The sequence below is a fragment of the Mauremys reevesii genome, linkage group 2 (assembly GCF_016161935.1).
Source record: "Mauremys reevesii isolate NIE-2019 linkage group 2, ASM1616193v1, whole genome shotgun sequence".
Classification (NCBI taxonomy): Eukaryota; Metazoa; Chordata; order Testudines; family Geoemydidae; genus Mauremys; species Mauremys reevesii.
The window spans coordinates 194,322,059-194,349,135 of NC_052624.1; the positions used below are offsets into that span (position 1 = coordinate 194,322,059).

A 27,077-nucleotide genomic window follows, 5' to 3' on the forward strand; every position below is an offset into this window, starting at 1 on the left:
ATGGGGGCTCAAACACTTAATTAGGTAGGAGGCTGACAAGCTAATGAGACCAATCGACCCATCATCTGGGAACAGCTAAAAGAGAGGAAGGAAGTGCAAGGGAAAGAGGCTGGCAGGGGTCAGGAGATGCAGGATGAGGAAATCTTTCCCCATCTCTTCCCAGAGGGTGGGCTAAGGGGGAAGTTGATGCCATTTGTTATTTGCTGTACTGATGAACTAGTGGGGAGGAATGAATAAACAACACACTGTCACTTATAAACCTGTGAAGCATCCAGCCTGTTTGCGGTGGTCCACAGAGCACAGTAGGTATCCCTGTCACATCTTTCTGCTTTGCCATTGTCTTTTAATCCTCTGTCTGTGTCTCTTCCCTTTTCCACAAAATATCAAGTTCTCTATTGAACTTCTCTGCACTGTTAGCATTAGCCTATTTTATTTTATTTTGGATGGGGAATGTCTTTTCAAACAAAAGTGTGTGTGTGATATATTTATTAGAGCTACTTGGAAAAAGATTAGTTTTCTTGTGGAAAAATGACTTTTTTTTTTTTGCCAAAAAGTGCTAAGAACAATGATGGTTTCTGGTTTTCTAATGAAAAATCTCTATACTTTTTAAGTAAAGCAGCTGAAAGTATAATTAATTTAATCAAAAAAACCCATTTATCCTTAAAAAAATTGGATAGAAAAATTTCAATCAGCCTTTTATTTTAAGTCTGCTCTGATCGTTATTTCAAACACAAAGTCCCCAAATCTGAATATTTTCCAATCAGGTTATCAAAGGAGAGAATTCTATCATTTCCCTAAGAGCTACACACATGTTCTTTTGAAACCTCCATTTCTGTACTTGCAGTTGCTGTTATGCATATTTTACAGATCTGCTTTCAGCTAAGAAATGTGCTATATCAAAAAAGTTGTCTGGCTAATTCTGTCATGTTTCCTGTGAATGGGTGACTCGGTGGGACTGTGCCTCTCTGGCAGCTCCCCCTTAGACAAATGTTACCTTTGGTTTACTATCTTTGCATCCATCGTGATGGGTGCATTCTAAATAAAGCAGTTAATGCTTTGTGGTCTGGGTACTTATTTTAGTGCCATCACTGCTTGTGGGTGGGTGGGTAGGTCAGTGTGATGGAGTCCCTCCATCCCTTCCTTAAACAAAATGAATGTAATCTTTTGACTCTCTTCTTTTTTTGATGGACCAGTTGCTGCCCTGCATTGTTAACACATCTGCTGCCAATAGATATGCTTGCTCTGTACATCTTAAGGATGCCTTATCTTTGTGTTGCATTGCCTCTGGAGGGGTCTCTGCTATGATCTATTGAGATAGTTCTTGAAAAGTATGGTGCTTGGTGGTGGTGGTTCATTGTGTGCCAACTATAGCAATCATACGTTCCAAACTGTTGACATTACTCCTAGTAGGGATGGGGTTAGAAAGTAATGGCGTTGGTTGGAATGGTAATCCCCATGTGAAAGCCTATGGGCCAGCAAAAATCAGAACATAGGGATGTGGTTAACAGAGAAGAAATAACAAGCCCTGTGCTCCTTAAGAAGGTTCTGGTATTACATAGAGCAGGGTTACCAAAAGTCACTCATAGAATTATTGGAAAAAGAGAAACAGAAAACGCTTCAGGTGACTGCATCTGTGACTGCATGTAGAGCTTGTAGGGGAGAAACTGTCTAATATAGTGCCTGGGGAGAGGGTGCTACTGCCATTGACAATGAGCTTAGTAGCATTAATGCAGAATCAAGTTTGTAATTCCAGGAATTAGTCTTGTCCTGGAAAAAGCCAAGTGGGAGATGTAGTATTTGCTGTCACTCATGCCAAAGAGAGTACATCTGGGCAGATGTTCTTATAAAATAAAAACTAGTTTTACTACTGTGGTCTTTATGCTAAACACATGAGGTCTTCTTCACTTTAAAATTTTCATAGTTGTTGAGCAACTGTGGCTTCCACTGCAAACACTGGGAGCTGTGTGTGCTCAGCACCTCTGACAATCAATTCTATAGACACCAGCGTTCACCATAACCTTCCAGCCTTCAGAACAAGCATTTCAATAGACTGAGGCAGGGCTCTAGGGCAGCCGCAGACGCCAGGCGCAGGCGGGCAGGCGGGCGGGCGGCGGGGGGCTCGGGGCTCGGTGGCGGCTCGCCGGCGCATGCCATGCGGGGCGTCCGGCGAGCGGACCTGCTGCTGACCTGCTGGCAAGACTGCCGGCGGTCGGTCCTCCGGTTGAGCGCTGAGCTGCTGCAGGCTGCGGCAGCGCTCGTCGTCGTCTCCCGCGGTGGACCTGCTGCGCGCACGCGCGCGCGGGGAGCTCAACCAGCGGGAAGGAAAGGACCGCGCCGAGGACCGAGAAAGCGGCGGCGCGGCGCGCTGCTTGGGGCAGCCTACTTTCTAGAGCTGCCCCTGGACTGAGGACAGTGTAAATGCATGATGCCTGTAACACAACCTGCTATGCTGATTAGATTGCCTGTTGGAACATGACTAATCCACATGCAGTCATAGAAATGTAGGGCAGGAAGGGACTTCAAGAAGTCATGTAGTCCATTCCCTGCTGAGGCAGAATCAAGTATAGCTGGGTCATCCCTGATAGATGTTTGTTTAACCTGTTCTTAGAAACCTCCAGTGACAGTGATTCTACAAATTCCCTTGGAAGCCTATTCCAGTACTTAACTATCCTTATGATTAAAGTTTTATTTTCTAATATTTAACTTAAATCTCCCTTGCTGCAGATTAAGTCCATTACTTCTTAGCCTATGTTTAGTGGACCTAGAGAATAACTGATCACTGTCCTTATTATAACAGCATTGAATATATTTGTAGACTATTACTAGGTTCCCCTGCAGCCATCTTTTTCTTAGGACTACACAGGGTGACCAGATGTCCCGATTTTATAGGGACAGTCCCAATATTCGGGGCTTTTTCTTATATAGGCGCCTATTACCCCCAGCAGTGGCTCTAGTGCTCCAAGCGCATGGCTGGGGCGGCAAGCCATGGAGGGCGCCCTGCCGGTCCCTGCAAGGGCAGCAGTCAGGCTGCCTTTGGCAGCATTCCTGCGGGAGGTCCACTGGTCCTGCGGATTCGGTGGCGGGTACGCCGAATCCGCGAGACCAGCGGACCTCCCGCAGGCAAGCTGCCGAATCCGTGGGACTGGGGACCTCCCGCAGGCGCGTCGCCGAAGGCAGCCTGCCTGCCGTGCTTGGGGAGGCAAAAAAGCTAGAGCCACCCCTGATTATCCCCACTCCCTGTCCCGATTTTTCACCCTTGCTATCCGCTTACCCTAGGACTAAACATGCCTGGTTTTCTTAGCCTTTCCTCATAGGTCAGGTTTCTAAAACTTTTTATCATTTTTGGTGCTCTCCTCTGGACTATCTTCAATTTGTTCACATCTCTAAGTGTGTCACGGAATACTGGACACAGTACTCCACAGACCTCGCCAGTGCTGAGTAGAATGAAACAATTACCTCCTGTATCTTATATGTGGCACTTCTGTTGATACACCCCAGAATATTAGCCTTTTTCACAATTGCATCACGTAGGCTCAAATTCAATGTATGATACACTATAAGCCCCAGATCTTTTTCTGCAGTATTACTGCCTAGCCAGTCTTCTTGAACCTGGGACCAATATGGCTACTAGAAAGACAAGGTGGGTGAGGCACTATATTTTATTGGATCAACTTCTGTTGGTGAGGAAGACAAGTTTTTTCCAGTTTACACAGAGCTTCTTCAGGTATAAGCACATATTTTCTTAACTGTGACTAGTCACTGTCATTGTTCTTCCTGGAATAGCTGTCACCCAAAAGAGCTGATTGCCTCCAACTTCTTTTTACAGAAACCCATGACTAAGATAATGAGCTAAACGTGTCACGTGAAAAGCCACGCCCATGAGTTCCCCTCAGGAGGCTCTAATGTGCCCCAGGGATTCAGATCAGCACCAGAATCCAGTGTCTCCACATGGCATTTCCCTAAGCAAATTAGGGAAATGGGGTCTAGCTTAAATTACTGTTAGGAGGGTGCAAAACTGGCTGAAGAAACAAAAAGAGTCATTAAAAGTTAATTATGAAAGTAAGAGGACATATGTAATGACGTCCCATAAGGGTCTGTACCTAGTCGAGAGAAAGAGAGAAATCATACTGGTCCAAGCTTGATGGTTTAACTTTTGAATCGCTAAGTTATCCATCTACAAGTGTATTTTCTGAACTGATGTCCACAGCAGGAAGCATTTTCCTGAGTGATTCTGAATGGTATCAGAATATACACAGCATCTGGCTTTTGACAGATTTAATTACACACATACTCATGTCCAAGGAATTGTTGATCAGATTCTTGACTTGCATCCTCTTATACAGAGGTAACGTGACTGAGTTCAGTGGGGTTGCACTTGATATTTCTACCAATGTAAGTCAGCACAAACAGACCCCCAATCATCTGATTCATTGAACAGGGATAACTAAAATATACATGATGTAAAGGATTAAACCACTTTTCTCCTACCCTCTACCTCTGCCCTTTGTGGTACTCAGCCTACCTCTCCATTCTGCCTCAATAATTTGTACCAGTCTGTGCATCTCTGATTGTGTCCCCTCCCTGGAAAGTCAGGTTGTATGAAAGCCTACATATGGAATCTTGACAGATTAATTCACACTATCTGCCTTGAGACCTGAAGAAGAGCTCTGGAAAGCTCAAAAGCTTGTTCTTCCCACCAACAGAAGTTGGCCCGATAAAAGATATTACCTCACCTATCTTGCGTCTCTGGAGACAATATCATTTTTATTTTTCATATAATTTTCTGTCTCAATTTTAGAACAATGATACATAATTTGTTATATGTTAACAACAAGAAACAGGCTCCTGACTTCTAATGAGGGGGGAAAATGGAGAATCACTTTGTTTAAAAAATTGATTTGTGTAAAGCATTTTAGAAATCTTTCCCTAAATGATAAGAGCTGTTAAGAGATTTCACTGTAGTTACAATTCAAATGAGCATCAATAAAATTGTCAGCTAAATTCTGATTTCAGGATCTTTATCCTTAGTGCTGTTGCATGAAACAAAGCACACAGCATGACTTTTCAGAAACCAAGTTGACCCTGGGGTGCCTACGGTTTACAAAAACATTGTCTTGATTTATAAGCTGAGCCTATTTTATATGGCACTCACTGTGGGGAGAATAAATATGGAATAAGAAGTGTCATTTTACCAGTCTATTTTCAGAACCATCATTATATCCTCTGGGATCGGAATGTAGGTTTTTGGCTCAATATGGGTATATACTTTATTTTAAAAAAATAAAGGTTCCTGAAAATACCCTTTTTTGAATTTTCAAATTAATTTATTTTGACTATGTTCCCTTTGTGTTAGTTTTTCACAAATATTCTAGACATTCTTTAATCAGCAGGAATGTCCTCAGAAATTTTAAGTCAATTGTAAGTGTTTACTGGAAAGCATACACCTTTTTTTTTTCAAACAAAAAAAAAACAAAAAACAAAACACGTTTTGAGAGAGGGTTGGTGAACAGGCATGTGATGCTTCTAGGACCTATGTATCCAATTAAAACTAATCACAAAACTGCCCATATACAATCAAAGAACCAAAACTTATTTGTAGAATTTTATCTGTAATTATTTACAAAGATGAATAAATAGGGGAAAAACTATTCTGTCAATGGAGAATTCATGAATGGAAAGTGGAAATCACTGAATAACGTATTGCATATTATTCAACAGCTCTGCCTATGACTCTATACTGTATTTTTTACAGTCAGAAAGTCAGGTCAAGCTGCTCAGAACTATGTATTTTTGTGCATATGCAAAGTGACCCCTAAACCTGATTACCTCAACTATTTTAGGCATACTGCATAACAATCCAAACAATCATTCTATGGTGGTGGTTACTAATATGGGCTGTGACTTTACAGATTGTCAAGACACTTTGGATAGTTGTTTTATATACTTTGAAAGAAAACAAATAATTTTCTTACTATTTCACCTTGCTATTGTTTCCTAGCAATATCAAGAATAATAATGTCCATGCTTCAGGTGCAAATGTTCAGGCTATGAATTTATGGGACTGGCAAACTATCCCCTTTGTATTAAATCTCCATTCCCCCCCCCCGCCTTAAAAATAATCTCCCCTCAGTTACCTGGATGTCAGTAGGAGTTACACCCATGAAATAGAATGTAGAACTGAACCCCCTACTGTTTAGTATATGGATCAGTAGTTACTAATAAGCTGCCATGTCTGTAAAATGTGTGAAATCCTGATAATGAATACTGTATAACTGCTGTAGCTGCTCAAAGATCTGCTAAGAATTTGGGGAATCCATGGATTCTGAAGCCCAATCTCCTTTCCACTTGTGTTGATGGGACACCTTCCTGTGATGAAAGAAAAGCAAAAATACTCCATGAGAGACTAATCTTTATAGAGGGAAATATTGCGGCAAAAGAATATTGGAAAATATTTTTGAACTCCAATTCATTTTACTGCATTTGCTATTCATTGCTAAGGAGATATTCTCCCCCCCTCCCCCAAACTTACTAAGGGCTCATTTATCTTCTCTCTCCTTTGTTTGTCTCTATATCCACCTTTGCTGAAAGAGATTATTCTGACACATTTGATGCTTTTTGTTTTTGAAAAGTTTTAAGCAAAAGATTATTTTAGAAAAATACTATATGTGAAACACACTGAATCCATGTTTCTCAAAGTGTTTAAAGCTACTTAGCTTCTGAATTATATTGGAAGTTTCCACAGGAGACAATTTCTTTTTTTTTTTTAGCAATTCCTTTTTTCAAAGTAGTAATAAAACAAACACTTCCCACTCTCCTATTCAACTTTTCTAGTGAAAAGAATAATAACTTTCATAAATGAGCTATTGAACACAGCTGAATAAACTCTCTAGTTCAAAAGCCTCGCTGCGTAGTTTTGTGTTCTCAAAATGAAGAATACAAGGCAGCTGGAACAGAGAACACTCAGTGCCACTTAGCTGAATTCAGCATATTTAATTTTGTGATGCAGTGATTTTTAGTGCGGTGAAAACATAAATCCATTAGTTGGTACATTAGTGCCTGGTCTGACTTCTACCACCATTAGCAACACTACATACGGTAAGCAGGACTTTACAGCCAGTAATTGCACTATAGATGGGGGTGGTCCAATACAGTTAGTGGACTGGTGATAGATGGTGGGCTTGGCATAGTTAGTGGGAGAGCATAGTTAGCTATTTGTGTATTTGCTGCTGATGATGAAAAAATGATTATGTCAATTATGTATAAATACGCTAGGGGATTTTTCAGGATTCTGTGTAGTAGAGGCATAATGGACTTCATTCTCTGGGCCTCCAGCTCCTTCCATAAGCACAAAATTCCTATTAAAAAAATCTGAATTTGTTTAATTTTCTTTGTGCTATCAAATGTTTATTTTGTAAAGTGGAAAGGATTAAATCCTCTGTATTGCTTTAGCTAACACCTCCAACTAATGGTATCATGATATTATGGGATAGTGTACTGAAGCTGCAAGTTTCTTGGAACAAAGATTATTGGTGGTGGTTGTATTACATTAGCACCTGGAGGCTCTAACTGAAATCTGTCTCACTGTGGTCAGTGATTCATATTAACATATGATTGTTCCTGTATTAGTTTGCAATTTAAATAGATCAGACCTCTAGAGAATGTGAGGGAAAACAGGCACACGGAGGAAAAATTACTTACTCAAGATCAAACAGCAGACAAATGGCAGAGCTGGGAATAGAATCCAGGTCTTCAGACACCCAGCTCTGTGCCCTAGCCACTAAATAATGCTGCCTCCCACCAGAAAGTTCTCTAAAGCTAGAAGTAAGAGTTTGGAGGAAGTGGGGGTGAGGAGACATTCCCGCATTAGCACCTTCAAAAACAAACTGTATTATTTATTTATGGTGGAGAGGTTTGAAGCCAACGGTCTAGTAAGTGCTAAAAATCAAGCCCTGTGTTGTAGCTGGGAATCGGGTGTGGGGCAGCTGGTCATGCCACTGTAGCCAGCACTTGAAGTGGGATAAACAGCAAACGTGGTAGGAACAAAGAGGAGAAGATTAGGATACTAGTTTCTTTCTTGCCACTTCCCTTTCTGAGGTAAGCAACTTTTATAGTCTTCTTCCATAACTCATGATTGTATGCCAAGCTGTCATGCAAATTGTTCTCTCATGTCCATTGATGTCTGCCCTGTATCTTTGGGCTCACTCACGCTTGGTCATCTTCCATCCATGATCATTAAAGGCCATCTTATAATATAACTCTTAGGGTCAGCTGGATACGTCCATATCAATGTAGAATAACCTCCCTCAACTTGTCTCTAATTGGGGCAACCTGCTTTATGCCCTTCACAACTTCATTTTGTTTCTTATAATAGAGTATCCAACATCTTTATTGCCATCATAGATCATACTCATTTCTTTTTGTGGCCAGCAAAGTCTCTCTTATGTACATTAGGATGGGTTGAATTACAGTTTTATATACAATTTTATTAGCATATTTTTTCTCACAGGGAACTGGGATCAGTTCCTGCCACTTGCACCAAACAGTTGTTATATAATGCTGGGCATCACTCAAGAGGGCAACCGTTAATTCTAGGTATTTAAAATCTTTCACTCTTCTAAGCCTGTAATATCCTTTATGGTGGGTCCTCCTTCCTCAGTTATCATAATCAGTCTTACCAATGTTCTGTCATGGGTGGCCAGACCTAGTCAGAGACAGAATCTGCAGTGACAACACAGAGTCAAGAGTTCATTGGGTGATGGGAATATTGCTAGGCCATTACTCAATCTGAATGACATAACCACATATTCAGAGTGATCATAGTGGGTCTGAAAGGCGGTCTTCCATTCATCCCCCTCTCAAATACAGATGAGATTTTTAGCTCCCTAGAGATCCAGTTTAGTGACTATGTGGGCAACTCCCAGGCAGTCCAACAGCTCAGGGATTGGGGTAATGTTTCAAGATTGTTATCTGATTTAGGCCTCAAAATCAACACAGCGATGTCTATCCTTTTTTTAGAAAAAGGACTGGTGCACTGCTGGTGAAGTTCACTTGTGTATGAGCCCCTAGGCTAGGTTCTCTTGGAGACACTCTTGCAGTGCCACCAGTTCAGACTTTGACATTGTGCATAGTCACCCAAATGCTATCTTTGCCTCTGGCTGAAATACTATGGGGCAGTTTTAGTCCCAATGTGCAAGGAGGCTTTCTGCATTCTTCTCAAAGAAGTCAGTGTAGTTGCATTACTTGGGGTAGAGCTGGAGAGTTCCACAGTTCCTACAGTGGGTGTTTCAGTGGGCAACTACACCTACTTCTTCTTTGGTCTGGGTACAATGTTTTCGGGTCTCTGGCCATGCTGTAAGCAGAATTTTGACAAAGTGAGCCAGGAGATGCCAAGGATCAGAGGAAAATCCAGAGAATGGACCACGCCAGTTTGTAGTATTTCACTGTGTCCCTCCAGAGGGATAGTCTCCTCCACAACTGAACCTAAAGACAGCAAGAAGCCCTTGATAGTTACAATAATCTTGGGCATAGCATGGGAATCTCTAGAGCCCGAGCTGTAGCTGCATCCATTAAATCAGTAGTGGGCAACCTGCGGCCCATGGGCCGCACGCAGCCCATCACGGTAATCCACTGGCGGGCCGCCAGTTTGTTTTACATTTGCCTGGCTGCCCACAGCTTCCAGTGGCTGTGGTTCGCCATTCCCAGCCATGGGATGTGTGGCCCATGGGATGCAGGTTGCCCACCACTGCATTAAATTAATCACTGCTCCCAAATCAATGAGAGCCTGTTGAAGGGGAATCCTGAGGGTTTTCCTCCACGCATCTCCATGCATTGTCAGGAAGCCTATACATTAGGATACTAGCTAAACAAGTAGTAGCTTTTCTGTAATAGTCTTCTATACTACGCTTCACATTTTGTCATCATATAGGAGAAAACTCAATGCAAAGACTCACTTATATACCTAACTTTTATATTGCTCAATTTTACGCCCCCCACCTTTGTAACTTCTAAAAAAATTACTATGCAGTGTTAAAAATATATAGCACTGTCCTTCTCTTCTCCTTTTATGAAAATAATATTTCATGAGTTATCGGGAATATTTATAATGGCAGCATAATACTTTTCTCTATTGATTTTTAAAAGAGCATTTTTATGTCACCCTGAAATTGCATGGACATTTTATCTAGTCACCAAGGTGAATTACTGCCCTTTCTAAGAGAACAGCTGCAGATTCAGATATGAAAAGGAATCTGCTGGAAACTCCAGCCTGGTTCATCTGAGCCCTTTAAGTATATTAATACAACTGTGATGCCGAGTTATTAGTGTAATTGTGTTCACTCTCTTATTATGGTGCTTGGGGGCCTGTCAACATTTCAGCTATAAACTGTTCTTTTCAGGGGTTTATCAGGTGACTATTTAAAAAAAAATGTTTCAGGCTGAAAATTAGTGTTCAAACCAAGGGAAAAAAAGGAAGTCTGAAAGATTAGCTTAGCTGTAAATCAGTGGGGCAAAAATATTACTGGCTTCAGAGACCGTTTTGTACTCTTGTGATTTAAAAGTATCTTTGGTTTCCACTGCAAATATTATGCATCTGACTTTCCATAAATTGAACTAGCTGCTTAGAGCATATTATAAAACAAGAAAATCCCTGCAAACTGTTTACAACGCCAGCCATTCTTCAGTAAAATTTTCATAAGGATTTGAGGTAGGCAGGTAAGCTCTTTTGGGATACTGTAATGCAGCTGTCAGATGCAAAGCACTGTTTTCTCTCAGTACTTTGGTGCTTGTGTTGCTAGGGATGAGCTAACATGCTGGAAGCTGCCATTTTCAAATATCTATCTTTGTACATAAATTGATCCTTAGATAGAAAACTGCATCAGCATTAGAGGTGGGTGAAATACTTCATCTGAAATATTTTTGCTGAAAATGCAGATTCAGGTTGACTGAAACATGTAAGTGGATTTGTGTTGATACCGGTGAATCATTAATTTGAAACAAGAGGAAAAACTTCAGAAAAGGTGAAATATATTGATTCGTTTTGCGGGATGGTGTGGGGAGAGGAGCTAGACGATTCAGATGTCATTCACAAAACCAAAGAGGTACTTAGTATAGGGCTACTGAAATCAGTGGAGTTATTCCAGAGCTGAATTTCATTTGGTCTTATAACTTCCTCAAACATTGACATTAAATCTACAACCAAAGAGCTAATCATGTTCTCACAGAGGAAGAGGTTTGACACTAGATGACAAGACTCCAGCAAGTAACTAACATGCTATTTCATCAGAGCTAGTAATTGCCTTAGGTATGAAAATGATTATTTGCAATCACTTGAATAGACATTGCCAATATACAAAGTAAAAAACAGCATATGGAAATTAGTTGCTTACAATGGGCAGGATAAGTCAGCTGTGACTTTTATATTGATTCACTTAAAGCTTTTTATGGTTAATAAACTAAAAATGACAGCTACGAAGATGATTATATAACTGATGTTTTATAATTTCAAACATAATTACAAATATATTAAGATCTCCCAAACACAACTGAGCCAAATGTTGAAGTCTGTACTCAAGAAAAAATGCATTGATTTTAAATGACAGTTGCACCTGTACAGCTGAAATCAGCTGTAAGTCCTAAGTGTGTGTGTGTGTGTGTGTGTGTGTGTGTATGTGTTTTAATGCTTGCCTTATTATTTGTCACTGATTTCTGAGTACTGATTATAAAACATTATTGACTGCCTTATATAAGGCCAAATCAAGCCCAGAAACGGCCTCAAAACCCTAAATAAAGTGCGGCCTCTATAGTTTTGCTGAGAAGGGTATGATCAGGAAACAAGAAGTCCATTAAGAGGATTTACATCTCCTGTGTGCCTGAGAGCAGAGCTTATTGTGAGCTCTCTGCCCCATAGCATAAAATAGAGGTAGATCTGAGGTTTATATTCACTGAAACCAGATTTTTTTTACCATAACTTACAAAGTAATGATTTTTAAAAAAAATCTTATTCACATTGGCCTTTGGAAACGCACATGTACACGCACACGCATACACACAAACTCACAACAGAGCTGACGTGCCAACAGCAGAAAGTGATCACATTGTTATGTCATAAATTAAGTTTAAAGGGGAGGTTGATCATGTCTTTCCTTATGTCTGCTTCCAGCAATTAGCACTGAGCAGTCAGATGGAACTGCTCTTGGGACATGATCCAACTCCCATTGAAACCAATAGGAAAGGTTTGTTTGCTTACTTATTTGTAGGTCCTGATCCTGCAATCGACAGTCACTGAGACTGTGCCTGGGTACAGGATGCAATCACATGAGACTGACTGCAGGATCAAAGCCTACATTATATTTATTCTGCCATTTTCTTGCCTATACCTTACATAATCTGGGAATTGATGCCAAATTGATTTCCCCCACCCCACCCTGGGAAGTGGGTTGCTACATGGCTTTTGAGTCTGCCATGTGTCTGATCCCTTGTTTTTGAGCTGTCTGTTGTTGTTTTAATGTATTTTACTGATTTTTCATAGTAAAGTTTTCAGGTGCTTTATAAATAGGTGCTATATAAATGTACTAAACAAATAAAATGATGCAAGAATTATAATACCACAGAATATGTCTACATGTGTGCTAAAATATAAGGATTACTTTTAAATCCTATGGTGTCTGATGCTCAGCTTCTGAGCTACACCAATTTACAGCGGCAAAACATTTAGCCTTTCTTTCTTATGTAGCCTTCATCTCACTTTGGCTACACAAACATCAGTGTATGAAGATTTCATTTCAACCACGTTAATTTCTTAGGCAAGAAAGTATAGCCATCCTCTTCTGACATGTTTCTGACTGTGCAGTTCTGCAAAGGATTTGCAGAGGCAGGTAGCCAATAACGTCACAACTGAATACTTAAGAACAGGATGCACTTCTAAAGCCACTGCTTGAAGAAATGCAGGCTGCTAAAACTGAAAAATGTCATCCCAGTAACTTGCATCTAGTGCTATTCAGGGCTGGCTCTGGCTTTTTTGCCATCTCAAGCAAAAAAAAAAGGGGGAGAGGGTGGGGCCACTGGAGCGGCAAAGCGGGTGGGGAACAACACAAAAACAGTGCGGCTGGAGCAACAAAGCAGGGGGGCAGGAGGAGAAACAACGGCGCGGCCGGCAAAGCAGAGGAAAAAAAAACAAAAAACCCTACAGGGCGGCTGGAGCCAGGGGACTCCCTGTGCTACAGAGTGCGCGCCGGGTCTAATGGGGGAGCGGCGGAGAGAGAGAGAAGGGGGGCGGCCAGCGCTTCAGCGGAGCACTCGCCACGCGGCCCCGATCGCCGTGCCGACTGCCAGGAGGGCTCCGCTACGCTCCGGTCGGCGGGGAGGGAAGGACGCAGGCTGCCCTGCCGAGTTTGCTGCAGGGCGCTCCCCTCCTCTGTGCCACTGCCCCCTACAGGGCGGCTGGAGCAGTGAACAAAAAAGAAAGGCGGCCGTGCCACCCTAGGTTTGGGCAGAATGCTGCCCCATAGAATCTGCCACCCCAAGCACAAGCTTGCTCAGCTGGTGCCTGGAGCCAGCCCTGGTGCTATTCAATACCACACTTGGTCAGTCATAATTCTGTATTTTCGTATCTAGACTTTAGCAGATTACCAAGAAAAGATAATTATGCTTTTAACGATTAATCTTTACAGTGTTCTACAGTGATACAATATATCTATTCACACAGAAAAATATCTGTTACATTGATGATGCAGATGTCTCTTCAGCCAAAATAGAAAAGAAATGAAGATGGTAAGTCTGCCTTACCTCTGCTATTCAAGTTATTGGGTTCAGTTATTGTACCTAGTCACATCTAGGAAAAACACTGTTTTCCAGCGAGTGTTTCAGGCCCCAATACATCAGTTAAGCAGGCACTTAACTTTAAGGCCCTGTGTGACTGTTAACATGCTTAAAGTTAAGCACTGTTTTTGTACTCTGCTGGATCGGAGCCTCAGAATATTTTAATATAGATTTCCTTGGCTTTGTACAGGAAATTCAACTTTTCATCTTTCTTCTTTGTGTGTGTCTGTATATACATTTCTATTGGTCAAAAAACTTCAAATTCTGAAATTTTTGATTGGAAAATTTGCATACTGAAAAGTTATCCTGTTTTTGACCAGTTATAATAATTCCCTTGAAACACATAAAAAGAAGAAAAAAACAATATAATATTAATCCTGTCTCCTATTCTAAGTGCCAATATTGGGACCATAATTCTCCACTGGTGGAAGCTGTAATATAGATAGGGTGCTAAATCAAAGTGGGAATGGATGAGACTGTGAGAAAAGTACCTGCCTGAGTTCTGTCTACATTACCGCTTCCACCATTGCTTCCCCTTGTGGAGCTATACCAGTGGTATGTGAAAGTCAATTAACCTCTCTATACTCTAGTGAAGGCCTCAGACCAAGTGCTAAAATGAGTTAGCGCTTACTTAGAGACTCCTTAGTATGTATGGACACAGATTAATTTGGATGGCCACAATGACTCCAAAGCAGCCGCTACTGTACTTGGGGGCAGCAATTCATGATTTGGATTTGGATTGTATAAATACTCTCAGATCCATTTATCCTGTTTGGTCAGGGGCTTCTTAGAGTCCTTGAGTTTTCAAATCACTGAAACAGTAGGTTACAATAGCTCCAAAAGACCTTAAAGACCTACTGAATCAAGGAAAGTGCTGCTGTATTGCAAACACATTAAGAAAATGTATTTTTTAAAGAAAATTTAGCAGTAACTATTTTTCTGATTAACTGCCCCTCAAACACCCTGTTAGATAGGTATGATCAGCTAGGGGACTTGTTAGGCTTTCTAAGCTTGACACTCCCTGGCCAAAGGTCAGGTCACAAGTACTTGGCAGAGTGCATAGCTGCATTTATTTTGTTCAGTGTTTGATTATTTTAATTATTAGCTTTTACCTTGAAAAATGGCAAATTTGGTTTGTGCATTGTTTTTATCGTCACAGGCATGATATAAACTAATACACTGAATCAGTTTGAATAACCTTTTTTTCATAATACCCAAGGGCATTCCACATGAGATATTTGACTGTATACTATTGGAAACCATCTTCCAAGGTTAAAATGTGTTTAAGAACAAATTAAATTGGTAACTGGGTTGGGGAGTAGGAAGAGACACAGAAACCCACTAATCACACACACACACAACTTTAAAGCACCATTGGCCAGGGTGAATTTGCCCACTAACGATTTCAAAGCAGTTGCACACATTTTTGTTGAATGCTTTTAAACAACATCTCTCTGTAAATTGGAGGCTGGGTATAACAGCTTTCACTGTAAAGTGAATTTCTATTGTGAAGCTATAATCTCCCTTTAAAAGGAGGGGAAAAAAAAGTTAACCAGACTGGATTTCTGTGATAGTTTTCTGAAGTCATGAAAATGGTGCAGATAAAAGAAATACTGTCTCCACTCCTGCTTTGGGTCCACTTCTTAAACATAGACTTTTTTCCCCATTCACCAAGGAGTATAGTATTTAGAGATAATAGAAGGTGAACATTTGAGCTGAACCCATACTTTAAGGTCTATGTCAGTTCAGATAAGCAAACCCTTGATTCTTTGAGTACTTGACAGAATTTCTGAGTCCTCATTCTCTACTTATCTCTATTTCCTAGTCCCATAATAGATTCTCTAGCTCTAGTTTGCAGTCTCTGCAATGCTCACATAGCTGCCATCTTTATACCTCCTATACTAGTCGGGCTTCCTGACTCAGAATGCTTTACATGCCATTGACTGCAGAAGCTCCAGAACACCCAAGTCTTTAATGAAATAATTAGCCAGGATTATCAGAGAGAGAGAGACTATAGATTTGAGATCTGGAAATAAGAATATTGTATGGACAACAAAGGACCTGTTAGGAATTTCTTAGATTTTGGTGCTCGAGTGTATGTTTTACATATGAGATGTCTGAGGTTATATAAATTCACTACTGTTTGTATTTCTGTGGCACCCAAAGACTCCAAATAGAATTAGGCACCCCTTGTGTTTGGCACTGTGCAAACATATATTGAGAGGATGCTTGCCCTGCACAGCTTCCCAACAGGAGAACATTCCATATTTACTAAGATGAAATTGGTCCTTTTCACATTAGTAATACTTCATACATGCAACATATATTAAAAATTACAAGTTGGTTATGGAACACACACCTTTTGAATTCCAGAGTGAAGGAGAATATGGTTGGAAAATGGAGCTAGAACTGGTTTGGCCAGGGGGTTGGTGTGGCAGAAGTATATTAGAAAATAGGCTGGAAGAAAAAGTTCAATTGAGTAAATTTTGAGCCAGTGAGCAGCTTTGTTGCGTTAGCGAGCATGGCATCAGGAACCCCTGAAGCATTTGTGATTTAAATGACTTGCCCTTGATCACACAAGAACTCTGTGGCAGAACTGAGAATAGAACTGACATCTTCTAGTTCCATGTCATATCCACTAAATCATTCAGCCTCTTCTTTAATTCGGAGACAGCTATCCCTAGAGTTTGAAGATAACACAGGCAAAGCTAAAGTACAGGTACTGCACAGCTTCAGCTGAAATCTGAAACAGTTTAGAACATTAGATGTAGAAAACAAACGGACATATCACCTTGACAATTTCAAATATTCTTAACTTTAAAAATGAACTGATTGTCTTTAGATCTGGCTTTAAAGGAGGGGAAAAACCTGGAGAATTTGAATGTGATAGGTCCTGCGAGTTCCAATCAAGATTGGGGTTCTGATGTGCTAGAGGCCCCTGCCTTATGGAACCTTCAGTCTCTCTACAAGTAACAAAGGATGAGCAATAGGGATACCATCTAGTATACAGTTCAAGCTGGGCAAAAAGCCTGATTTTGTTCACAGGCAATTTTTTTTTTGGTGGGGAGGAATCAGTTTGAGATATCAAAGAAGTCTGGGACAAACTTTTTTTTAATCCTTTCACAATTTCCTGTCTCTAATTTAACCTCCATTTAACAAGTTCTCGGGTTGCATTACTAAATTTATGGCTTGGGTTGAACCTCTTTGAAACTGCGGTAATAGTCACCTTTCATTACTGACAAATATAAGAAACATTTCAGCTCCCTTATCGAACCAGATAGCTAAAACAATAACAGCCTCCACACAAAACACAGATATGTGACAAGCACATTTGGGCAGAGGGATTTCACTGAGTATTGTTTGGTGGAAGTCTGTCTCTGTGTCCGAGAGAAGTAAGAAAAAAACAAATCTAAGAGAAAAGCAACAGAAAGCCAAGGACTCGGCCAGAACAAGCACTGAACACATGGCCCTGAGAAAAGCTTAAAGGGATATTTTTGGTATAAATCGTATCTGGAATGGGCCTTGGAACTGTAAGCAAATAAACTGTTTCCTGCTCTTTGATTCCTGCTATGCTTAGGGAAACAGGACTTTGTACACTCATTTTGGACCTCCAGGACTTCACAAAAGAAATACCTAACTTCAACCTCAATTTGTTTCGGTTACAAGAAGAATCTGCTAGACCCTGAATTTTGGCTAATTGCCCAAAAAATGGTTATCAGTACCTTAATTAGATCATGATTTTCTCATATTCAAAACCTAGTAGTTAAAATATGAAGAGACGCTTTCTTCTTCCTACTGCAGTATTACAGTTTTACTTGATTTGAAGCTGAGCTCTGATTTGGCCTTTTAGTCACAGAGGGGGGAAAAATAAGGTTGCTGGGAGCAAATGGATCAATTAAATAGTGCTCCATTTTAATGAAGGCTACATCTGCATGCCAATGATAAAAATAACTGACTCTGTCACTAACGATATAAGCCATCTTTTTAGGCCCATGATGAAAATCTACCAGAATTCAACGACAAGCCTTGGCATTTTGATTGATCTTTGCATGTAGTATTTCAGAAGTCAGTAAAACATGCAGATCAGGTCATTATAAAAGACTCAGTTCTATGAACAAAGGCCTCTGGACATGGAAAATAGGGATTTAACTGTGACTCTACTTGGGTGAAAACACATGAAGAATGTTTTTCTCTCTCTGCCAAAGTGCCTGGCTACTTCTAAGAGGTAGCTTTATGACTCAGCCAAGGAAAGAGGGAGAAAAATGTCTTTGGTCAACTATCTGTTAATGTGAATCTTGAGACACCTGTTTAATAGGTACTGAAGCCACTTATTTACATAAGTTTTGTACACAACTACACATAGTAAGAGCAGGATACTGTGATCTAGTCTCCTCTATTCCATCTCTGACTCTGCCACTGATTCCTGAATTTGGGGAAGTCATTTACTCTGTGCCTCAGTTTACCCCATGTGAAATTCATGGTGGATAAATTCATGGTGGTTAAGTCCATAAATGGCTATTAGCCAGGATGGGTAAGGAATGGTGGCCCTAGCCTCCGTTTATCAGAGAGTGGAGATGGATGGCAGGAGAGAGATCACTTGATCATTGCCTGTTAGGTTTACTCCCTCTGGGGCACCTGGCATTGGCCACTGTCGGTAGACAGGATACTGGGCTAGATGGACCTTTGGTCTGACCCGGTACAGCCGTTCTTATGTTCTTATGAAATACAATATAACACATATGCAGTGTTGCTGTAGCCATGTTGGTCTAGAGACTAGGTGGGTGAGGTACCATCCTTTATTGGACCAACTTCTGTTGGTGAGAGAGATAAGCTTACACAGAAAGCTCACCCACCTTGTCTCTCTAACTTAACAACACTAATACTACTGATATCCCAGATATATTGTTGCTTAATTAAAGTTTGTACGGCACTTGGAGCTCTTTGGATGAAAGACACTATATGAATATTTATTTTTATTATTGGCAGGTGATGTGTGGTTTGTCTTACCACTGGCAAGGATATACACTAGAACCACAAAAACTGTATATCAAGGAGAAACTGGAACAATAATGTGACTACTTTCCAAGCCAAATCTGTAATGTTGCACTGAATTTTGCACACAGTATACAGACACACATCTGCATATGCCTACCTTTCAGCAGGCTTGTAAAGAGGCTACCATGGAGAACAAGAGGCAGCTCCAAGAAATCCAAATGGGTTCTAGTGGTACAGCATACTCTAAAACCCACTACAATAGTCTGGCTCAATGTTCAAATTAAAAGCCAAATTCAGCCATGGTGTAACTCAGTTGAAGTCTGCTGAGGTTACAGATTTGACCTGTTACAAATATGGGATCCAACTCCAGGATAATTCCAGGATCTGCATAAAGTGAAGAGTCCCTGGATACAGATTTGCCCTTCCTGTAGAAAAGGAGTGTTCATGAACCATGCGAACGACCAATTCCAAGCATCCATGTGGGGCGTCATAGCATAAGCACTCACATCAGAATCTGCAAATCTTGCCCAACACCTACCACTACAACTAACCAAAGAATATATCTGTGCCTGCAAACCAACACAGTAAACAGACTGACTGTCCCTAAACGTTGATGCAGTTGTCAATGTCATTTAAAATGGTCCTCAGCAGGGCCAGCACTGACAATAATCAGCAAATGTTGAATGGTCTCAGGTGCTGGACAACACCTTATAGCACTGACTAAAAATGTGAGGTGTTAGACCTCCAGGAGAGAGACAGAGGAACCAACAATAACTGCTTCTGGATACTTGAGATGAACTTAGCCATCGAAAGACTACACAAGCAATATGGCAGTTCCATTTTCATCAAACCTTATCTTGTCATCAACACAACATCTATGGCTGATAATGACATCGAAATCCTGACTGTAGACATCAGTGGCATTTCCATCACAGCTGTCTGCAAACTGCCTTGCAAACAATTCATGTTTGATAGACCACATAACCTCTAATGTGACAAAACATGTTGACTTTAATAGATACAGTGTCAAATGGGACTATAGTATAACTGGGAAAAAAAGGGGACCTAGCTGAACCTGGGGCAGAGTTCATATCATTTGAGCTCAATTCATGAGTCTAAGAAGCTCCCCGGTTTCTTTCAACAGCAGCTGATGGAAGCTGGGCTATGACCCCAATCTGTCATTTGTATAACAAACTTAGTTTGGCTCCAATTTCACATTTGCTCAATGCCATCCAGAGCAATGCAGTCCTAACACGCAGTACCATTCTGGTGCTGCTTTAATTTTAAGAAACCAGAATGGAAGGACTTTACAAACAACCTCAATGCCATTGTAATAAAGAGCAAATCCATACCAGAAAATTATGACCAACGTGTCAATGCAGTGTGCACTGTCTTGAAGAAATATATTCCATGAGGCTGCACAACAAGTTATGTGCCAGGACTAACACTCAAATTATTGGATTGGTATGGAAAATACAAGCTGAAGTTCAAAGCAGACTCATTCACTGAGGATGCTGGCAGTTAGCAAAGACCTGATCTCCGCATTAAGGAAGGAAACATGAAAGTCATGGCAGAGTCTTACTGAGAGCCTAGACGTGACCCAGAGCAGTACAAAAGCATGGATCTGAAAACTTAGCAACAACCCAAAGAAGGTAGAGCAACACTACAATATTACTGCAGACTAGGTCACGCTCCAGCTCCTAGAAAATGGCATGGAACTGAACAAACAACCCAAGATTGTCTTAAAGTGACAAAAGACCAGAAAATTTATAATTTTGGGGGACGGTATACAATGACCAGACTAGCCTATGGAATTAATGCATTCAAGAATGGCAAAGCCACTGGCCTAGGTGACATTCATGCTGAACAAATCAAACACTTTGGACCAGCAATAATTTGTTACTCAAGGTGTTTAACAAATACTCCGCCACACAAAAAGTACCCAAGATCTGGCAATGACCAGATGTTTTGGCACTCCTGAAATCGGGGAAGCATTCAGCAGAGCTAAAGAACTTCAGGTCTATAACACTACTGTGTCCTCTCTACAAACTGTACAATCTTCTCATCCTAATCAGCCCATCACTGCTCATTGAAAAACATCTAATCCCAGAGCAAGCACTTAATCCCAGGCAAATCATGCACTGGTCAAGTGATGAACATCACTCAATGCACCGAAGATGGGTTTGAAAAGTGTATGGTAATAGATGCCATGTTTGTTAATATATCAGCAGCATATGACAAAGTAAATTACTGCACGCTCCTCACTAAAATATACAACATGATGAAAGATCACCATCTCATATGACAGATACAATCTCTACTACAGACCCAATTGTGATGCTGGCAGGCCAGATGCCAACTCTTGCCCAGGCTGCAGGCATTAGCTAATAACTGGCAAACTTTTATAGCTGGAGACCAGACCAATTCACATGTATATTAGTTCTGCTCAAAATAGGTCTTTTAAGAATGTATTTTAGTGTTTAGACTCTGTTAAATGCTGGTAAATTGCTGTATGCATTAATCTAACTTTCAAGGTCTGTATTTCATGCTATAGAAAATATGTAAGTATTTGCTCAAAATACTCAGTGAGGACATCAAAATGTACATCGATGTTGCCAAATGTTGCCAGATGCCTTCTTGTGAGTCTGGAGAGGATTGGTCAATCTGGATGTTTAAATAGCCTCTGAACAACAGCTGGCAGGTCAAAAGTCAATATGCAGAAGTCAGCCGATTCCAATGACTCAGACACATGTGACTGCAGTGAAACACAAATCATGGAACATCAATTGGCCTGCCAGCTCCTGGAGGAACTACTCACCAGGGCTACGGGCAAGGCCATATCATGTACTGAACAATGGGAAAACCTATGATTGTGGTGGACGGACTTGAGGCGAAGCTGCAGCATCCATGTGTAGAAAGGACAGAGTAATATGTTTTGCTCTAGCTGAAAAAAAGACAACTCTGAATCTAATAAAAATGCCAATACATAAATATCCATTTGGGCTTGCTGATGTTGAATCTGAGAAGATTTTTATCTTTTGATGATTCACAAATCTACTTAAATTTTTCTAAGCAAGCTGGAAAACAGAAATGAATGATGAAGGAAAAAGCCAACAACATACACTCACAGTTAAATCCCAGATGCTACCCAATTTCTTTTTTGCACTTTGTTCATATAGCTCAATACTTTATAACAAGCTAAACTGTGTATTTTACTGACTTCTGAAATATAGAACATCAGTGAAAAAGCCAAAGCTACTGTAATAGTTGGTAAGTTACTGTGGACTTGAGCTCTGAAGTGGAATAAATGTATACAGATAGTTGGCAATACATATCTGAGTTTGGCAGGATTATCCAGGGCAGTGGGAGGAGCACACAAATTTCCTTCTGCTCAGATTGAATGGAACTAGAATTGTGTAGTATTCTCCTATTTTTATGGGTAAGTTTTTGGGGGATTTCTTCAAAGGGGCAACTGAGCAGCTAGTTCAGTGGGAGTTGGGGACTTAATTTACATTTGTACCTTTTGAAAATCTCCCTGTTGATTGCTTGTGCAGTAACAAAGAAAAACAACTCAGATTATTCTGGGAAATTAATTATAATATTTGTCTTAATGTTTACTTTTATCATCCTGCAACTGTTATCATGTGGGTTTATTTCTATTTAAATACCCTTGTGTTTAATTATTCAATACTAATTAATTACTCAAAATCTATTGCGTTTAATTACTCAATAGATTCTGCCTGGCCCTTTTATGGATGCATAGGGTTGGGGAGGAGAGCACAAAGATAATTGATTCCATCCCTTCCATATCCATGGCCCATGAAATGGAAAACTACCATCTCTGGGAAGGGAAATGCAGGCTGTGGTCTCTCTTTAGTCTTGGGGAGCACACAGTGTGCCAAGGGATTGAGGCTCAGGAAGTAACATGTGCATGAGGGAGCAGAGCCATGGCATCTGTTCCCCGGGCTGGAGATGGAACAATCTGTACTTCCTAATGGAGTGTAGCAGAATGTTTCCCCATATTTTCCTGGGGCTGGGCAGTTCAACACTATCCCTTACTCTGTTCTAGAAGTAACCAACAGTACGTAGTGCATACATAGTTTACAGCAGCTGTGCAGTATCAGTATATCTATACATACCTTCAAACATTTTAAATGGGGTCTTTTAGAAGATGTATTTATTGTAACCCTAGTCTCTTTCCTAATATCTCAGCCTAGGGGTTGTTTGATAAATATTATGCTGATTTACTGACCTCTAACACTGAATAAGAGTAAGCTCCATTGTGAGCTCTTCTCTAATATATTTTTACTACCAGTAGTTTGCTGTGTTGCCTTATTTTATACAAGCAACCCAGGCCAGAACATACCTTTAGTTGTTTTATAAGAGGTTTTTTTGCAAGGGGTATTCTATGATACATAGACATAAAACTGAAATTTCACAATTTTCAGTTCTGGAAACAAACCCAGAACTTGTAGAAGGTAGGTAATGTGCTACAGCATGGCCAGAGGGCAGCAGGAGAGGGTTAGAAGGGAGCCTTATTCCCTGTAGAGAAGAAAGTTTGCTATAGATTAATTAGAGCACCTGAAGCCAATTAGAGCACCTGCAGTCAGTCACCTGATAAAAACCCCTGCTTCAATCAGACAGGGGAGGAGTTGGAGCAGAGAGGATTGGTGTTGGAGCAGAGGATAGTTTGAAGGGAGGCAGAGGACAGTTTGGAGAAGTGCTGAGGTGGACTAAGAAGTCTAAGACCCTAGGTAAAGGGGCACCTGGCTTGTGCAGAGGGAGGGCAGGAAGCCTCCCCCCCCCCCACAAGCTGAAGGGCAGGAGAGGGAAGTAGCCCAGGGGAAGGAACCATCAGTTCAAGTGGTTCATCACTATCCTCAGGGCCCCTGGGCTGGGACCTGGAGTAGGGGGCAGGCCCAGGTCCCTCCCTCTCCACTCCCCTCCTCTAGGACACTAGTGGGGCAATTAATATTCCAATTCAGAGGCAAGAAATGGGTCCCTGAACCCCCCCCCAAAGAAGAGAAAACACGAGACCCATCAAAATAGTGCCGGCAATTTGCCCCAGTAAGTATTACTCCGATCTATCCAATAGGGATACTAAAGTTTTAAGGTAAAGTGACCTTGACAAAGGTCTCAGAGGAAGAACTAGTTTGTGTCAAAGCAAGAAGCTCCTGGCTCTGCATAATCCAACACTCCATGTTGTTCCTCATGCTCCTTTAGGGATCTCTTCCTTGTGATCAGGAGCTGCAGTGTCTTTTATTCATCGGGGTGGGGGAGGGGGTGTTCCAGTTCTGGGTGTAGAAGGAAACTGGTGCCAACCCTAACATCATTACTAATAGTCTGGGCAGTTACTCACCCATGTAACTGGTCTTGCCCACTAATATGGAGGGATCCACAGCGTGGATTTTACAGAGGTTTTCCCTAATATTAAGGTGGTGGCGGGGAATCACTTAGTTGTATCCTTTCAAATGGGGGAATAGTCAAAATTCAACCCTATTTCACTTTCTAGCCTAAAATGTAGAGGGCTGGAAACTTGTTTTATGTAAAAACATGAAACTAGCCTTGATATTTAGTGTCCCTAAAATGGGGAAAGAGTATGTCATCCTCAAAGCCTGACTCTGATGAAAGCAAAGCAACCCTCTAGCTCTGCACCATAGTCCTACTTGTGTGTCCTTGTCATGTTGGTCACCTATTTAAATTTCAGATATTGCATCAAAAGCTACTTTAACAACACATCCTTGTTATTTCCATTCAACATTTTTTTGTGTGTGCACTACACTTGGCCAAACTCCATATCCCACCTGTCTTGCTTCCCACACCCTACGTAATGAACAAGGAAAACCTCAGAAGTGAGAGGTGGCCATTTAACTGTGCCTGCTCTGCAGAGGCTGCAGATTGTTCTGATTCATTGCTGAAATCCAAGCAAAGAGCTACCAGGCTGCTGCTTTTGATGCTCTGCTCAGTGATGTGGTGTCATGAAAGAGAGCCTCCTGATGAATAACAAAGGCCCCAGTCTGGCAAAGCACTTAAGTACATGCATAACTTCAAGCACACAAGTAGTCCCTTTACAAGTAAGAAAATGCTTAGGGCCCTGCAAAGCACTTAATTAGGGATAAGCATTCATCTGGAAAAAGGAAGAACTGGACTGAAATTGTTCCCCACACTAAGTCCAAATCTAAACATTTTGAAGGTTCCAGGAAGCTTTCCCGACCAGCACCACAACCACCCTATTTCCCTTTACTTATGCTACTGTCCAATAGGCCTCACCAACTCCATTTCTATTCTGTCTGTGAGAAAACGTTTGGGCCCATTGCTTTTGTACATCAGAGAGCAAGCCTAGCAGCTCTAGCAGTTTCTTACTGTGTGAATATTGGTACAGACTCATAAGGATCTGATTCCCCTTTCACTAACACAAACATATGTGACGCTGCACCCCATATTTTTCATAAAAATGTTATCATATAAATATGGGCATAACTAAAATGTTTTATGCAGGATGGGTCATGTAAGGCATCATTTAAAAGGTTATAATTTGCTAAATGTAATTATCCAATTTGTATGCATGTATCATTTCTATATCTAAAGTTAAAAATATTAACTATGCAACAATTACAACTGTATGTGTATAATTAAAAAAAATGCCCACCAAACAGTGGGCAATCATCCTAAATAGGCCATTTTAAAAAAAAACAATAAAACTCTAAAAATACTAATCTCTCCAATCAGGAATAACTCTATGGCTGTCAATGTAGTTACATAAGTGTAAAATCTATATTGGTAATATCAGAAGCAGGCCCTTAACCTTTCATTCCTGAAGTCTGTTTGTGCAAAATTTGAAATGTTAATAATCATCTCCTCTGAAGGGTTTGATGTTCCCCTTAGGGGACAAAGCCATGAAGATCTAGCTTCCTATTACACATGTAAGCAGGGGGGTGGGGACAAACAGAAAAGTGCAATGCTATCTACAACAAAGTCATGATAATATTATTTTTGGCATTTTCACTTTTTTGAATTTCCAGATTTTGTGATTTATTTTTTTTAAGTCTCACTATTGTATGAACAGGTTTTTCTGTTTTATTTCCTGCTGCTCTTTTTCTCCTCCAAAAGAATCAACCTTATTCTGTTAACCACTGAAATATTATAAATTAAATATAGCAGGATTAGAGCAGTGCTTGAATGCAGAGCCTCTACAAATGTCACAGATACACAGGCGGTAGATCAGAAGATGGCATTCTTTTCCCTGAGTCAATACTAATTCAAAGCTGAGCAAGCTTTCACATGCTACACGTTTAAGAATAATAATTGGCACAAATTCTCATATGCATGATTATAATATGCAGTAAAATGTCTAATTAATTTTTTCTGTAAGTATTGCTTGTATTTCTAACACAGAGGCTATGATTATTCCATTGATGTTATTTTTTTCACTCTGCTAACTGACATGAAAAGTGTGTCCATGCAGTATATTTTGGAATTGTTTACACTGGAATCTGTGCCTGCACCTTGCAAAGAGATATCAAAGGAAAACTGTATTTGAGATACAAACTGAGCTGGAAAGGAAGGATACGGCACTTTTAAAAAAATATTTTAGATCTTTAAGTCAGGAACTTGAAAAAAAACTGATCAGTCTCAGTCATCTCAAGTACATGAAACAGCAACAAGTTCAACTGTCAGGTTTATTTTTAGCCTTCCACCAAAGGTGCAAAGAGTCTGTAAAAGGTGACAGTTGGAGAGAGCTTTTAACGTCCAATGTCAAACTAAAATAATGTTAAGGTTGAGGCAGAAGATCATATTATTATAAAGAAAATATCTCTTGGGGTAGACAGGCCTTTTCTCATGCTGGATATGTTCTCAGAAGTGAATGCATTTGTGAAGTTTAACAAAATATTAGCTCAGCCATGTGTGGAGTTATTTCAGAGTGAAAGGTATTTGTGGTTCTTTTTCTCTCTAGTTGGGGAAGTAAAAATTCATGAAAGCAGAATTTTCTAGGACCACCTGCTGATGGAAATGCAGAACTGAAAATTATCCTTGCTACATACAGTTCCAAAATGTTATATTAGAATAATAATTGTTCTTTGTTTTAATGATTACCAGGTAAGATTATATATAACTACTGCATTTTAGCTCTCAGGATCATATTGGAGGAGTAGTCATAACATCCCTCCAACATTTAGGAACATAGCAGATCAGACCTGTGGGCCATCTAGTCCAATCTCCTTTCTTTGACAGTACTCAGAGGAAGAGGCAGGAAAGTTTTCTATAAG

The 27,077-nt window shown here is 40.5% G+C and overlaps 1 long non-coding RNA gene across 1 annotated transcript; it reads left to right on the forward strand.

The window, feature by feature from the left end:
• The first annotated feature begins 206 nt into the window (after positions 1-206).
• Positions 207-21,250, forward strand: LOC120398630. The gene is made up of 3 exons (XR_005594586.1): positions 207-302; positions 13,703-13,767; positions 18,802-21,250. It is a non-coding gene; the product is annotated as an uncharacterized LOC120398630 (long non-coding RNA).
• The last annotated feature ends 5,827 nt before the right edge of the window (positions 21,251-27,077 follow it).